The sequence below is a fragment of the Castor canadensis genome, chromosome X, assembly GCF_047511655.1.
Source record: "Castor canadensis chromosome X, mCasCan1.hap1v2, whole genome shotgun sequence".
Classification (NCBI taxonomy): domain Eukaryota; kingdom Metazoa; phylum Chordata; class Mammalia; order Rodentia; family Castoridae; genus Castor; species Castor canadensis.
This window is the reverse complement of record NC_133405.1, coordinates 4834730-4847130: the sequence shown is the minus strand read 5'-3', so window position 1 is coordinate 4847130 and position 12401 is coordinate 4834730. Positions and strand designations below refer to the sequence as shown.

Here is a 12401-nt window from a genome sequence, read left to right as displayed (position 1 = left end):
TTTAATTGTTGAACCAGCTTTGCATGCCTGGAACAGACCCCACTCAATCACAATGTAGAATTCTTTTTATATATTGTAGATTCTATTTATTAATATTTTTTGAGAATTAGAAACATTGATCTGTAGTTTTCTTTCCTTTTAATGTCTTTGTCTAGCTTGGGTATTAGGATAGTGCTGGTCTCATTGAATTGAATTAAGAAATATTCCCTGTTTTTCTGTCCTTTTTAAGAGATTATAGGGCCTGGTGTGGTGGTATATGCCTATAATCTCAGTACTCAGGAAGCTGAAGCCTGGGCTACGAAGTGAATTCCAGGCTAGTGTAGACTACACAACAAGACCATGTCTCACCCACCCCTCTCCAAGAAAAGATTGTAGATAATAGGTGTTATTTCTTCCTTAAATGTTCAATAAAACTCACCAGTGAACCCATCAATCTGGTGCTTTGTGCTTTGGAAAGTTATAAACTAGTGATTCAATGTGTTTAATATGTGTAGATTTATTCTGATTGCCTAGTTCTTCTTGTGTGAATTTTGGCAAGTTGTTTCTTTAACTGAATTGGTACATTTCATCTAGGTTACTACATTTGTGAGCATAAAGTTGCTCACAATATTCCTTTATTATCCTTTTACTCTCTATGGGAGAGATGTCCCTTCTTTTATTTTTGATGTTAGTAATTTGTATCCTCTCTGTTTTTCTTAGCCTGGTTTAGAAGCTTATCAATTCTCTTTTTTTTTTTCAGGTTACTATGATAGGACAATGTTTAATATATTTCTCATGAATTCAACAGAAAAGCAATAATACTATATGGGTTGATTTTTTTAGTATCATGAATATAGTATCAAATTTCCATAATAAACAAGTTTCTGAATTATCCAATACTCTTCAACAATTTTCTTTTTTTCAAATTGAGGAAGTTACCCTGTATAATCTTCTTAGAATTCTCTTTCTTTTTTATTATTGCTGTACTGGGGGTACACTGTGACATTTACAAAAGTTCTTACAATATATCATAGTTGAAGACCCTCTCTCTCCTTTATTCTCCCTCCCCCCATTCCTGGAGTAGTTTCAACAGGTCTCATTTTTCCATATTCATACATGAATACATAATATTTCTGCTACATTCACCCTCCCACACCCTTTCCTTATACCTTCATCTCTCCCACTGGTACCAACCCCCAGACAGGACCTTTTTTATGTCCCTGTTCTCTGTTTTGGAAAAAGAGACATTTTTGTTTGTTTGTTTGTTTGTCTAAGATATTATAAATTTTCTTGATATTTTCACAGAACCATCTTTTGGTTTCACTGATTTTTGTCTATTGACTTTCCATTTTCATTCGCTTTGATTTTTGCTCTAACTTACTTGTTTTCTTTTGCTTGCTTTGGAATTAACTTGCTCTTCTATTTCCAGTTTCCTCGGGTGGAAACTTAGATTATTGATGTCATTTCTTCTTTTGTAATATATGCACTCAGTGCTATACATTTCCTTCTTATCCTGCTTTTCCCACATCCCACAAAGATTGATAAGTTCTATTTTAATTTTTATTTAGTCCAAAATATTTTAATGTTTTTCTTGAGATTTCATTTTTGACCCATACATCAGTTAGAGGTGTGTTGCTTAATCTCCACAAATTTGAGGGTTTTCCAATAATCTTTCTGTTAAGTTTTTAGTTTAATTGAATTGTGATCTGAAAGTAGACATTATATGATTTTTATTCCTTTAAAATGTGTGAAGGTGTGCTTTGTGGCCCAGAATGTGAGGTACTTTGTTGAATATTCCCTGTGAGTATGTATATCTGCTGTTGGTTGATATAGTCCGTTGATGTCAGTTATATCCAGTTATTAATGGGGTTGAATTCAACAATGCCCTTACTGATTTTCTTCCTGCAGGCTTTTCCCCACTTTGTGCCTGTGCTAGGTTGGAGGCTTCTACAGTGCCCTTTGTAGAACATTTGGGAATCAGTAAGGAAACCCATGGAATTGTGTGCTGTGTTGTTTCTCAAATCTAGACCCCTAGGTTACTTCTAGGTTGATTCATGCTCTAATTTTTATTATTCATTCATTTTCTTCTACTTACTTTGGATTTAACTAACTTTCTTTTATTTTTTAGATTGCTTGGGTAACTATTGATCTTCTTCTTCTTCTTCTTCTTCCTCTTCTTCTTCTTCTTCGGTGGTACTGGAGTTAGAACTCAGGGCCTCATGCTTGCTAAGCAGATGCTCTAATATTAGCACCAAGTCCTCAGCCCTTTTTGCTTTGATTATTTTTCAAATAGGGTCTCACATTTCCACCTAGAAACTGGACTTCAATCCTCCTACCTATGCATTCCATGTAGCTGGGATGACAGGCACATGTTCACCATGCCTGACTTATTGATTGAGATGGGTTCTTGCTGTTTGCCCAGGCTGGCCTCAAACCGTGATTCTCTTCATCTCCGCCTCCTGTCTTCTTTTCTAATATATATTTATTTCTACCGTCAGTAGCCTTCCTATGCTTGTTGTTATTTTATGTTCAGGTTTTTGTTTGTTTCTGAACTTTACTTTTATCTTTTTAATTGTGGAAATAACAAAAATTTATCATTTTAACAATTTATAAGCTCGGTATCATTAAGGATATTCACATGGTTATGCAATGTATCCAGGTTCTTTTAGTTGTAAGAGGGAGGGTCTGGGAGAAATGAGGCTACTCTACCTTGGTTGGAACCAGAAGTATCCTTTAGCATGCTCTCTTGGCTATTTTCTTATATACTTACTTTTTCTACATGGAATTTAATACCAACTTATCTAGCAGCATTAAAAATCTTATAGGAACAAAAAGACATGAAAGTAGATGGGGCATTTTAGGGAAGAAAAAGAGAATGGAGAGGAAAATAGAAGGTAAAAGAGGCAATGGGGGATGAATGTGAGATCAAGGTGTTACATGCATGTATGAAAATGGTCCAATAAAACCCAGTATTTTCTATAATTAATGTATGCTACCAAAAACTTAGCGTTTCATTGGGATTTATCGATATTTATAAGTTAAGTGAGAGAGAACTGATTTATGATGTTGAGCCATCCTATTTAAGAACAAAGGGTAAGACAGCACTGGTGGCTCACCCCTATAATCCTAACTACTTGGGAGCCGAGATCAGGAGAATCACAGCTTAAGGACAACCCAGGCAAATCATTCTTGAGGTCTTGCCTGTCAGCCCAGCTATAGCCAGAAGTCTAAAATAGGATGACCGTGGTCCAGACCTGCCTACGCAAAAAGCCAGACCCTATCCCCCAAATAACCAGACAAAGGGGCTGGAGGCCTAGCTCAAGTGGTAGAGCATCTTCCTGCCTAGCAAATGCAAAGCCCTAAGTTCAAACCCCAATCCCTGCTCTCCCCGCCCCAAAGAAAAAGGTACTTTTGCACTTGTTCTCATCTATTTCCAAATCTTTCAGGAGTTTTAGAATTCTCTTCAGAGAGGTTTTTATACATTACTTTGTCATGTTTAGTCCTATGGATGTCATTTGCTTTGCTTCTTTGATAAATGGGGTTTTATTTCCTATGCATATGTCTCATCCACGGTTGTTTAGGATGGGAGGTAAATCAGTTGCTCTGAAATCTAGATCTCCAGCCTGAGCACAATGTGGAAATTTGAGACAGTTCATTCCACTTGCTCACCTGACCAGCCTCTCACCTTTAACTCCATGTGTTCAAAACTTACCTTCTTTCCTGACCACCCCAACCCTCACTCCAATAATGGTGAGACTAACAAAACACTGTGCAGTTATTTCTGAGTCCTTCCTCTATACCTCTTCACCAGCTAATTGATCATTTAGTCTGAATACTTTTCTAGCATTTCAGAAGCTGTGGATGTGGAATCTCTGTGTTAGATGGAATCATCAAGCCATCTACACTAAGCTTGCTTCTGATTCCTGAATTCTCTAGTCAATGTCCTCGTTAAGGAGTTTTCTGGCATATGCTTGGACAGGAAACTTGCTCTCTTATGAGGCAGCTCATTTTATTTCTAGCAATTTCTGAGTATCATATGTTCATATATAATATAAAATGTGTATGTTATGCATGTATATCACTCAAGTCCATCCCCTTCTTTCTAAAATCACCACCCTGTGTTTGCTCAGCACCTACCACCCCCATGGCCTTTGCCTTCGGTCTGGACTGTCACTCCAGCTTCCAATACTTCTTTTCCATCTCTTTGTGGATTTCCTATAAGGTTCGCGTATGATACAGCCCTGGAAATGGCTCTGTCAGGTTCCAGGACACAGACACTGAGGACCAACTTTCTTTTGCCTCACATCCACAACATTTTCTGAAGCTGGTTCCATCTACCTCTACCAGCTCCTTTCTAACTACTCTGAGAGAGAAAGAGATAGTCAGGAGAAGGCAGAGTTTCCAAAGGCCCGTATGAACATTAGTTGTGGAAATTCCTTCTTGCCTACTCTGTCAGTGGGGTAAAAGAGAATGGGCAGTGTTGGCATGTGTAGTAGGAAAGCTGTCAGTGATAATAAGTACCCTGGGGTATAAGTACCCTGGGCTCGGTAATGAATATTCTGAAGCACTTGATACAATTGAAGGACAGTGATGCACACATGCTGCCATCAGAGGGCATCGAGGCTAATGGAGAAGACATGCCAATAAATAAATGTAACACTGATTACTATAAATGCAAGGCAAACTATACAATCCCGCCTCCTCTGTGAAATCCTACAGGACATTTCTGTTTTCCGGCAATACTTGTAGTCTTGTCATGGTTCTTTCTAGAAGGTTAGTTTCTCTTAGGGCAGTTCCTTTTGATCCATCTTGCATCACCTACTCTATCTTCTTCCCCTCTCAGCATCCCTTTCGCTTACTAGGATCCCCTCAGATGGCACTTCTTCTGGAAATATTTCTCTGGTTCTCTTCAGTCAGAATTGATTCCTTAAACATTTCCTGGGCACCTGCTTTGTATCAGGTACTGTACTTAGCTCTGCGTATTGTTGGTGAGGCATGCTTTCTGCCCTGTAGTAGCTTACAACCAGTTTAGGCTTTATCACCCTCAAAGGCCTTCTTTTTCAGAGTCTAGCACCATATGACATGTGCAAACCTAGTGCCGAGTCTAAGTAAGGTCTCGGTGGGTGGATGGATGGATAGAGAGACCAGAAGAATCCAAACTAAGTGAATACAGGGTCAGGAAAGAGAGAAGGCACATGTGGTTCAGAAGTCACTTGACAGTGAGGAAGAGGCCATGCAGAGCAGAGGTCATCGCCCTAAAGCATCACCTCATGACGTTCCTTGCCTTATAGGTTTTCACACCCATCACTGCCTCTTTCTTAACATGGCCTTCCTCTGTTTCTGTGTCTTTGTCCAATTTTCCTTCTTCTTATAAGGACACTAGTCATATTGGATTAGGGCTTACCCCAATGACCTCATCTTACCATCTGCTCAGACCAGTGAAGTCACACTCATGGAGTCTGGGAGTTAGGCCCATGACATATCTTTTGGGGGGACACAATTAAGCACACAAGACCCTTGAAATCTTGCAGTTGCACACCTTCCACAATTGTTGATAACAGCATTTCTATCACAGATTCTAGCCCACATCTCTGTCCCACTGAAACATCAGTCAGGCCTGCCCTTGGAGGCCCACTGCTGATTGGGCCTCTCCACCATCCGGCAGGTTTATCTCCTTCCACCGCCCTGGCAGATCCTCCTCCCCATTCCCCTGGAATCCCATCACAGCCTCCTCCCAGGGTCTTTGCTTAGGACCTGAAGAAGTTGAGTATGAGAACAGCAAGGGTCCCAGAAGCCCGAAGGATGTGACAGAAAGAGGATGGCACGTGTGGAAGACTGTGAAAGCTGTACTTTGGAACTTTCCCTGGAGGGAGTAGGGAGCCACCATAGTTTTGAGCTGGAGAAATGATGATATCAGCGTTTTGGAAAGTTCCAGCAAAGATCCTGTGTCCTTAGGCTGCCTACATGGTGGGGCATGACATACTCCCATGTTACTTTGAGTGGATCAGCTGCACATTGTAGTAGGAAAGGGGAAAAGTAGAAGTACAAGGAGGCAAGGCCCACTCTACTCACTCAGGGTCTGCTAAGATGGTTGTTGTTTTCAAGAGCATTTTCCTTTACAAACAGCTTCTACCTAGGCTGTGGCTTCCTGGGAGCTCGCCAGAAAATTCAAGAGAAGCTGTATCGGAGGCTTTCATGCAGAAAGCTAAGAAAGCAGAGGACAAGAAGAACAATGATGAAAGGATGTCATACGTCATATATGATGTCAAAAATTACACATATTCCCAGATTCTGAGGTCCAAGCCTATCGCCCAAAACGATGAGCTGCTGGCAAGATTATTTTAACAGCTCTGTTGAGGTATAATTCAGGCATAATAAACTGCACATATTTAAAGTAAATTTGGTCAGTTTATTTACCAGCATGTATTTAATTGTATGAAAGGGTTTCCTTGTGATATTTCCATACATGCATATAATGTACTTTGATCAAATTCACCCCCTGTGTTTTCCTCTCTTCCTTGTCCCCTACTGCTCCTCCCCCTTTTTAAAACAGCATTTAGTGGGTTGCATTATGCTATTTTCGTGCAATACTTTCATATATTCAGATCATGTTCACCACACAAAACCCTATCCTTTCCCCTCCCTCCTCTCACTGGTTCCCCCACCACCAGGCATTTCCCCTTTTGTAACCATGTCTTATTATTGCTATTAGTATTCTATTATTATTATTTTAGACCTAGATTCTGCATATGAGTGAAACATGTGATGTTTGTCTTTCTGAGCTTGGCTTATCTTGCTCAACATGGTCTCCAGTTCCATCCATTTTCCTACAAACAACATAATTTCATTCTTCTCTATTTCTGAGTAATACTCCATTATGTATACATATCACGTTTTCTTTATCCATTCATCAGTTTTGGGGGACCTAGGCTGCTTCTGTATCAGTTTTGACACATGTACACCATCACTACAGTCAAAGTAAGGAATAAATCCATCAGCCACAAACATTTCACTCTGGCCCCACTGGCCCCTGTCTGTCATCCTTAGGCAACCACTGATCTGTGATTTGCATTTGCTAGAGTTTTGTGTAAATGGAACCAGAGAATAGCATCTCTGTTCTGTCAACCTTCTTCCATTCATTTTAATGACTGAGACCCATGCATGTTGTTGTATGTGGATCACTTATTCATTCATTGCAATTGCTGAGCTGTATTCTTTTGCATAGACTATATCACGGTTTGTTATTCCATTCACCTGCTGATGGACATTTGTATTGTCTTCAGTTATAAATACAACTGCTGTCAACATAGGTGTAAAAGTGTCTGGATGGGCATACGCTTTCATTTCTTTTAGGTAAATACTCAGCAGTAAAATGCTTGGGTCATAAGGTATGTATTTAACTTAAGAAATTCCCAAATAGCCTTTTCAAAGTAGTGCACAATATTACTTTCCAATATGAGTGTGATCTTTTTTAAAAACCCATGGCTCTCTGGCAGATTGGCAGAGGTCCATGGGTTTTCACACATGTTCTGCAGCAATGTAGACATTGGGCTGGATCCAGACATTGGGCTTGGACCTCATTCTGGGGACTATGTTATCAAATATGATTGAAAGGAGGGACAATTTTAGAAGGGACTATTGGATGTGGGAGATAGAGATGTATCAGGAATGGGGAACCTCCGAAGGAGTCCAACTGGCTCTTCTGAGGGAAGGGATGAGAGCTAGGGTGCCTGAAGGATGCAGAGAGACAGCCAGGCATTCAGAGTCCCTGGCTGTCTGTTGGAGGAACTGAAGTCCCTGGCGAATAAATGGGCAGTTCTTTTGGGCACCCACTTTTAGGCCCTACAGTCCAACTATGAGGCCATGTTCTTGCCTGAGACAGGGAAGCCGTTGCAATAAGACAGGATATACTTGACCATGACCTGGAATAAGCTGGAAAGAGAGAATAGTTGTGATGTTACCTATTTTTCACCCGTAGAGCACTTCGTGCTTTTTCTTACCACATTTTAAAGGCTGACTGCAGAGGAGCAAGGAGGCAGTTTGGGTGGTATCAGACCTTGGCAGAGAATTCCTCATGGCACAGAGGTCTTTATGATGGGCATCCCTCTGAGGCTGTCAGAAGCTGTGTTCAGAAGGTGCCAGGAGACTTCTCTTCCAGAGCCATATCTGCCAAAACTGTCAGCTACTCCTCTTCCTGGACCTCAATTTGCCCCCTGTGCAAGACGTAGCTAAGATAAGGTGATATTGGAGGGATCTTCAAGTACTTGACTCCAAGGATCAGAACCTGAGCCAGCTCCTGGGTCTCATCCTTGCCTTTCAGTTGCAAAGAGGGCCTCCTTGCAGACCCTCATATCAACTCTACACCTCAGAGCTGTGCACCAAGCTTTCCTGCCTTGACCCTTCCATGCCCTAGGAATGAGTGTGAGGCTCAGAAGACCCCACAGGTAAGCCACCCCTGCATGGTCATTTTTGGCCCCTCAGCTCCTGGGAACCCATCATTAACTGTGACCATCCTGGGGTCTAAATGAGATAAGAGGGGGCGATGAGGAGGAAGAGAAAAGCCTTGAACATTCATTGAGCCTATCCTCTTTGCCAAGCATATGTGCTGGCTGTCTTTTGTATTACGCTGAGAAGGGCAGTGACACCAGGTGATCCACAGAGCTCATATGCTAAGTCTCTGCACTTAGTCTCTTTTTACCTCTTGCAACACCTGATGGGACATTCTATTACTAGTGCCTCCATTTTACAAAGGAGGACACTTAGGCACAGAAGGCTAAAGGCCAGGGAAGGGCAGAGTTGGTAAGAAGAAAAGGAATTCTTTCCCAGGAGGATGAAACTGACTGTTCAAGTTAAGGAAGAAATGCACACTGCCCTAGGCCCCCATCACCTCAAAGAGCCTCCAGTCGGAGGCAGAAGTCACCAATCAAAACTTCAGCTTCATGTCCTTAGTCCACAAGCATGCAGATGTCCTTGGGCTCAGAAGTCCTTGATTTTCTTGCCAAGAAGAGGTGGGCCCCATGGTCCTTAGAAGACCCATGCTGTCAGTATTTTTCCATCAAGATAGTAACACACTTGTTCTAGAGTTTCTCTGTGGCAGACGTTGGCTGGGATTGGGGCCCCTCAGTTTGGCCTCAAATGAAAGCCTGGAGCCTTCCCAAGGGAGACGAAGGCAGAGGAGCCATCCTGGCATGATTCAGCTCCAGGTGGGCAGGACAGTGCCCCTTTTCCATTGGCCAGGGCTTCTAAGATGCACTGGAAGAGTGATTGGGGGTCTGACTCAACTTCTCCCCTGCCCCTCCTTCATTTGTACCCCCCATACTTCATTTCCATCTCTGAAAGCTCACTCTTAGCTATTCCCCAGGATGGACTGACTCATGGCTCCCAAGCTGGCTTACTGGGGAAAAATGTTGGAGTACTCATCAACAATTACAGGCCATAGGCAGGTCCTCTGTCTGAATGGACTCAGCCATCCTAAATAAACAAGCATGCCAGCTCTCTGGAAACCAGACCTAGAGCTCTCAAGAGAATTTCTCTAACTGGCTATGATCCTTGTGTCATTTGCAATGGGTTCTTTGTGAGCTCTCTGGGGCTGAGATGGTTCTTAGGCCTTTCTGAAGAGGACCAGTCCTAAACCTCTCGCCTCTTTCTGTACCATGGATGCCCTTGACTTTCGTGAGACTTATAGACTCCTTCTCAGGTAAACAAATGTTTTTAAATTCATATAAGAAAACAATGGGGTCACCAAAAATGCCCATTAGATAAAAAATTATTGACGTATTAACAAAACCAACCTGTGACATATTAATTTATGTGATTTTTAACACATTAAATAACCTCTAGCCGTAGGTCTTATAATTACTGTAATTTAAGGTAGAGATATTTGGGATTCCTGCTATGCCTGTAATGTGAACTAAAAATATCTGCAATGTCTCTTGGTGACAAAGTCACAGGTTCTGTAAATATTTCTGTGGTTTGTTGCCAACATTCATAATCGAAGAAATGGTAAATTTCTGTTAGACGTTAGTGAAAATAGAAATGCAAATTTTCCCCGTTTGAGTGTATGGATGTAGGATAAGAGTGCTTGCCAGGGCAACGTTGAAAGATTTCCCTGATTCTACAGCTAAGTCAAACTGTTGTCTTTATGACATTTTCTTATGCTGTGCCTTCTTCTTACCACTGAAGGATAACCAGAGAGCCTAGGTCCCAGTGCTAGCTCTGTGACTTTGGGTGATTTGCTGAACCTCTTTGAACATCAATTTCCTCCTCTGTAAAATGGGACTAATAATGCCTATCTCCTAGCGTTGCCGTGCCGATGAAATGAAATAGTGCTTATAAAACATCCTGGCACAATAACGATCACTAGATAAAGAGTTTATAAACCAGTCAAGTGTGATTTATAAATCTTCCCTCTACTTTGGAGGTAGAAATAGGAAGATCACCGATCAAGGCTAGCCTGGGCCAAAAAGTTAATGAGACTTCATCTCAAAGAACAAGCCAGCTGCAGTGAGACACAGCTGTAATCCCAGCTACGTGGGAGGCATGGGTAGGAGGATCACAGTCTGAGGCCAGCTCCAGGCAAAAGAGAGACCCTATATGAAAAATAATTAAAGCATAAAAGGGCTGTGGGCATGTTCCCAGAGAAAAAAGTTATAAACCAAAGGGCAGTGTGTGTGTGTGGGGGGGGGTGCATATATTGTATACTATTGAAACAATCTGCCTCATTCTTTGGTGGTGTATCTCTTTGCCATCTCTGTGGTCCCCGAGTGGAAGGCATAGGAAGATTACAGCCATGGGCTGGATCGGGCTCGTGAAAATCGGTGATTACATTTTCAGGAATTTTGAAAGTTGGTTGACATCATGTTGGTAACTTGAAATGGACCTTGGTGAGATTATTTACAAAACAGAAATAGTGACACTGCAGCAGTGCTTTCCATCAAAGCCTCTTCCCCCGGCAAGCTGGTGCCTAACATCTACCAGCAAGCCACTGGGAAGAAGGCTGGGCTGGGGGGTTGCTTTTGTCAAAATGTTGGTGAGGCAAACTGGACCATAGCAGGAGAAGATGGGAAATGTCACATGAGTGTCAGAGGAAAGGAACTAACTGTTCCTTGTGGTCCAAGTTCATTTCATTTGGTCTCTACTGGTTTTTTCCATCTACTAAGGTTCAGAAGAAAGAAACACAGATTTTTATTGATTAATGTTTTCAGCTCTTGATAATTACTTCCATTTCAGAAATTCTGCAAAAGGATCTGTTTTCAGATAAGGACCAAAAAAAAATCTCTGTTATCTGCAGAGTGGAATACATTTTACTCCAAATCCAATATTTCTATGTACTAGTAACTTACTTCCATGTCAGCTTTTATCTGCAAGAGTCCAGTGCATTCTTCCCAGAGTAAACTGCAAAGGCACCGAGTAGAAAAATGAGTTTACTGATTATGCAACCCTCTTAGCATTACTTGAATCCAAATGTTGGCTTAGATGGTGTTTTTAGAACTCGTAAGTGGATGTTTATGTCTGCAAATGGAAGCGCTGAGTAGCTAGAATGGCAGGGCCAATGCGGGGCAGTCAGTCCTGGGATGGTGGTGTGCTCAGTCCCTGACGTTTGGATGCATGAGCTCTTTTCAAACGCATCTCTGATACCTTGCCTGTCTCCAGCCACTTGTATCTGCTGTTCTTCTCTCTCCATTGTTGTTCCCTTGTCCATCGTGTGTTAGCACGTGTCACCACAAGTCAGAGCTCATGGGGAAGTGGGATCTGACACAGAAGGTTGGCTACCGACCCATGATCCCACAGTCCTGTATGGGACCGAAGAAACCTCTTGTGTGGGGCTGCTCTAGGGCTTACCCTCATAGGGATGGAAGGTGTGTCACTAAACTCTGGCCTCGAGGTGCTCCATGGAGACTTTGAGTGGCTGCTGAGCTACCGGTGCAATGCTTTCCCTACCTGGTAATCAGTTTCTTTTGGATAGGGTTGGTTGCTGTGCAATATGGGTACATCAGTGGTGTGCTACAGAGTGTCCCTAGCCTTCCCTTTTGGGGAGTCAGCATTACTATGCTCTATGCAGAAGTTCATGAACCTGAATTTCCCTCTTGTTAAACCACCATCCAATTAGGTGAGTCCTCTGGCTGGCCGGCTGCCCGGCAGCAGGTAGACATGGACAGGCCATTCTTGCCATCCACACCTGAGAGAAGCGAGGGCTAAAAACCTAAAGCCAAGATTGCAGTCCCTGTAGCATTTGCCACGGGCTGTTTGTGAACATTCTGGGGCTCAAATGGTCCTCAGGGAAGGGAAGAGGATCAGTCCCCGATTCTTACCCCTTTTGTGTGGTAGAAATGGTGTGTGCACGTTGCTGTCAAAACCTGAGCCTGACCTTGAACCTAATGGTGAGAGCAAGCCTCAGAACTGGATGTTTCCTTTCCCTACCC

The 12401-nt window shown here is 42.3% G+C and overlaps 1 protein-coding gene across 5 annotated transcripts in view; it reads left to right on the top strand.

The window, feature by feature from the left end:
• The window catches only part of Mamld1 (mastermind like domain containing 1), a 113887-nt gene that overhangs the window by 26220 nt on the left and 75266 nt on the right, over positions 1 to 12401 (top strand). Inside the window, exon 1 of one of the 5 annotated variants that reach the window (XM_074062192.1) lies at positions 3529 to 8423. The exons of the other annotated variants lie outside the window; for them this stretch is intronic. The gene's annotated coding sequence lies outside the window, so the exon portion shown is untranslated. Of the gene's footprint in view, positions 1 to 3528; positions 8424 to 12401 lie in introns of those variants that run through there. 5 annotated transcript variants of the gene reach the window in all.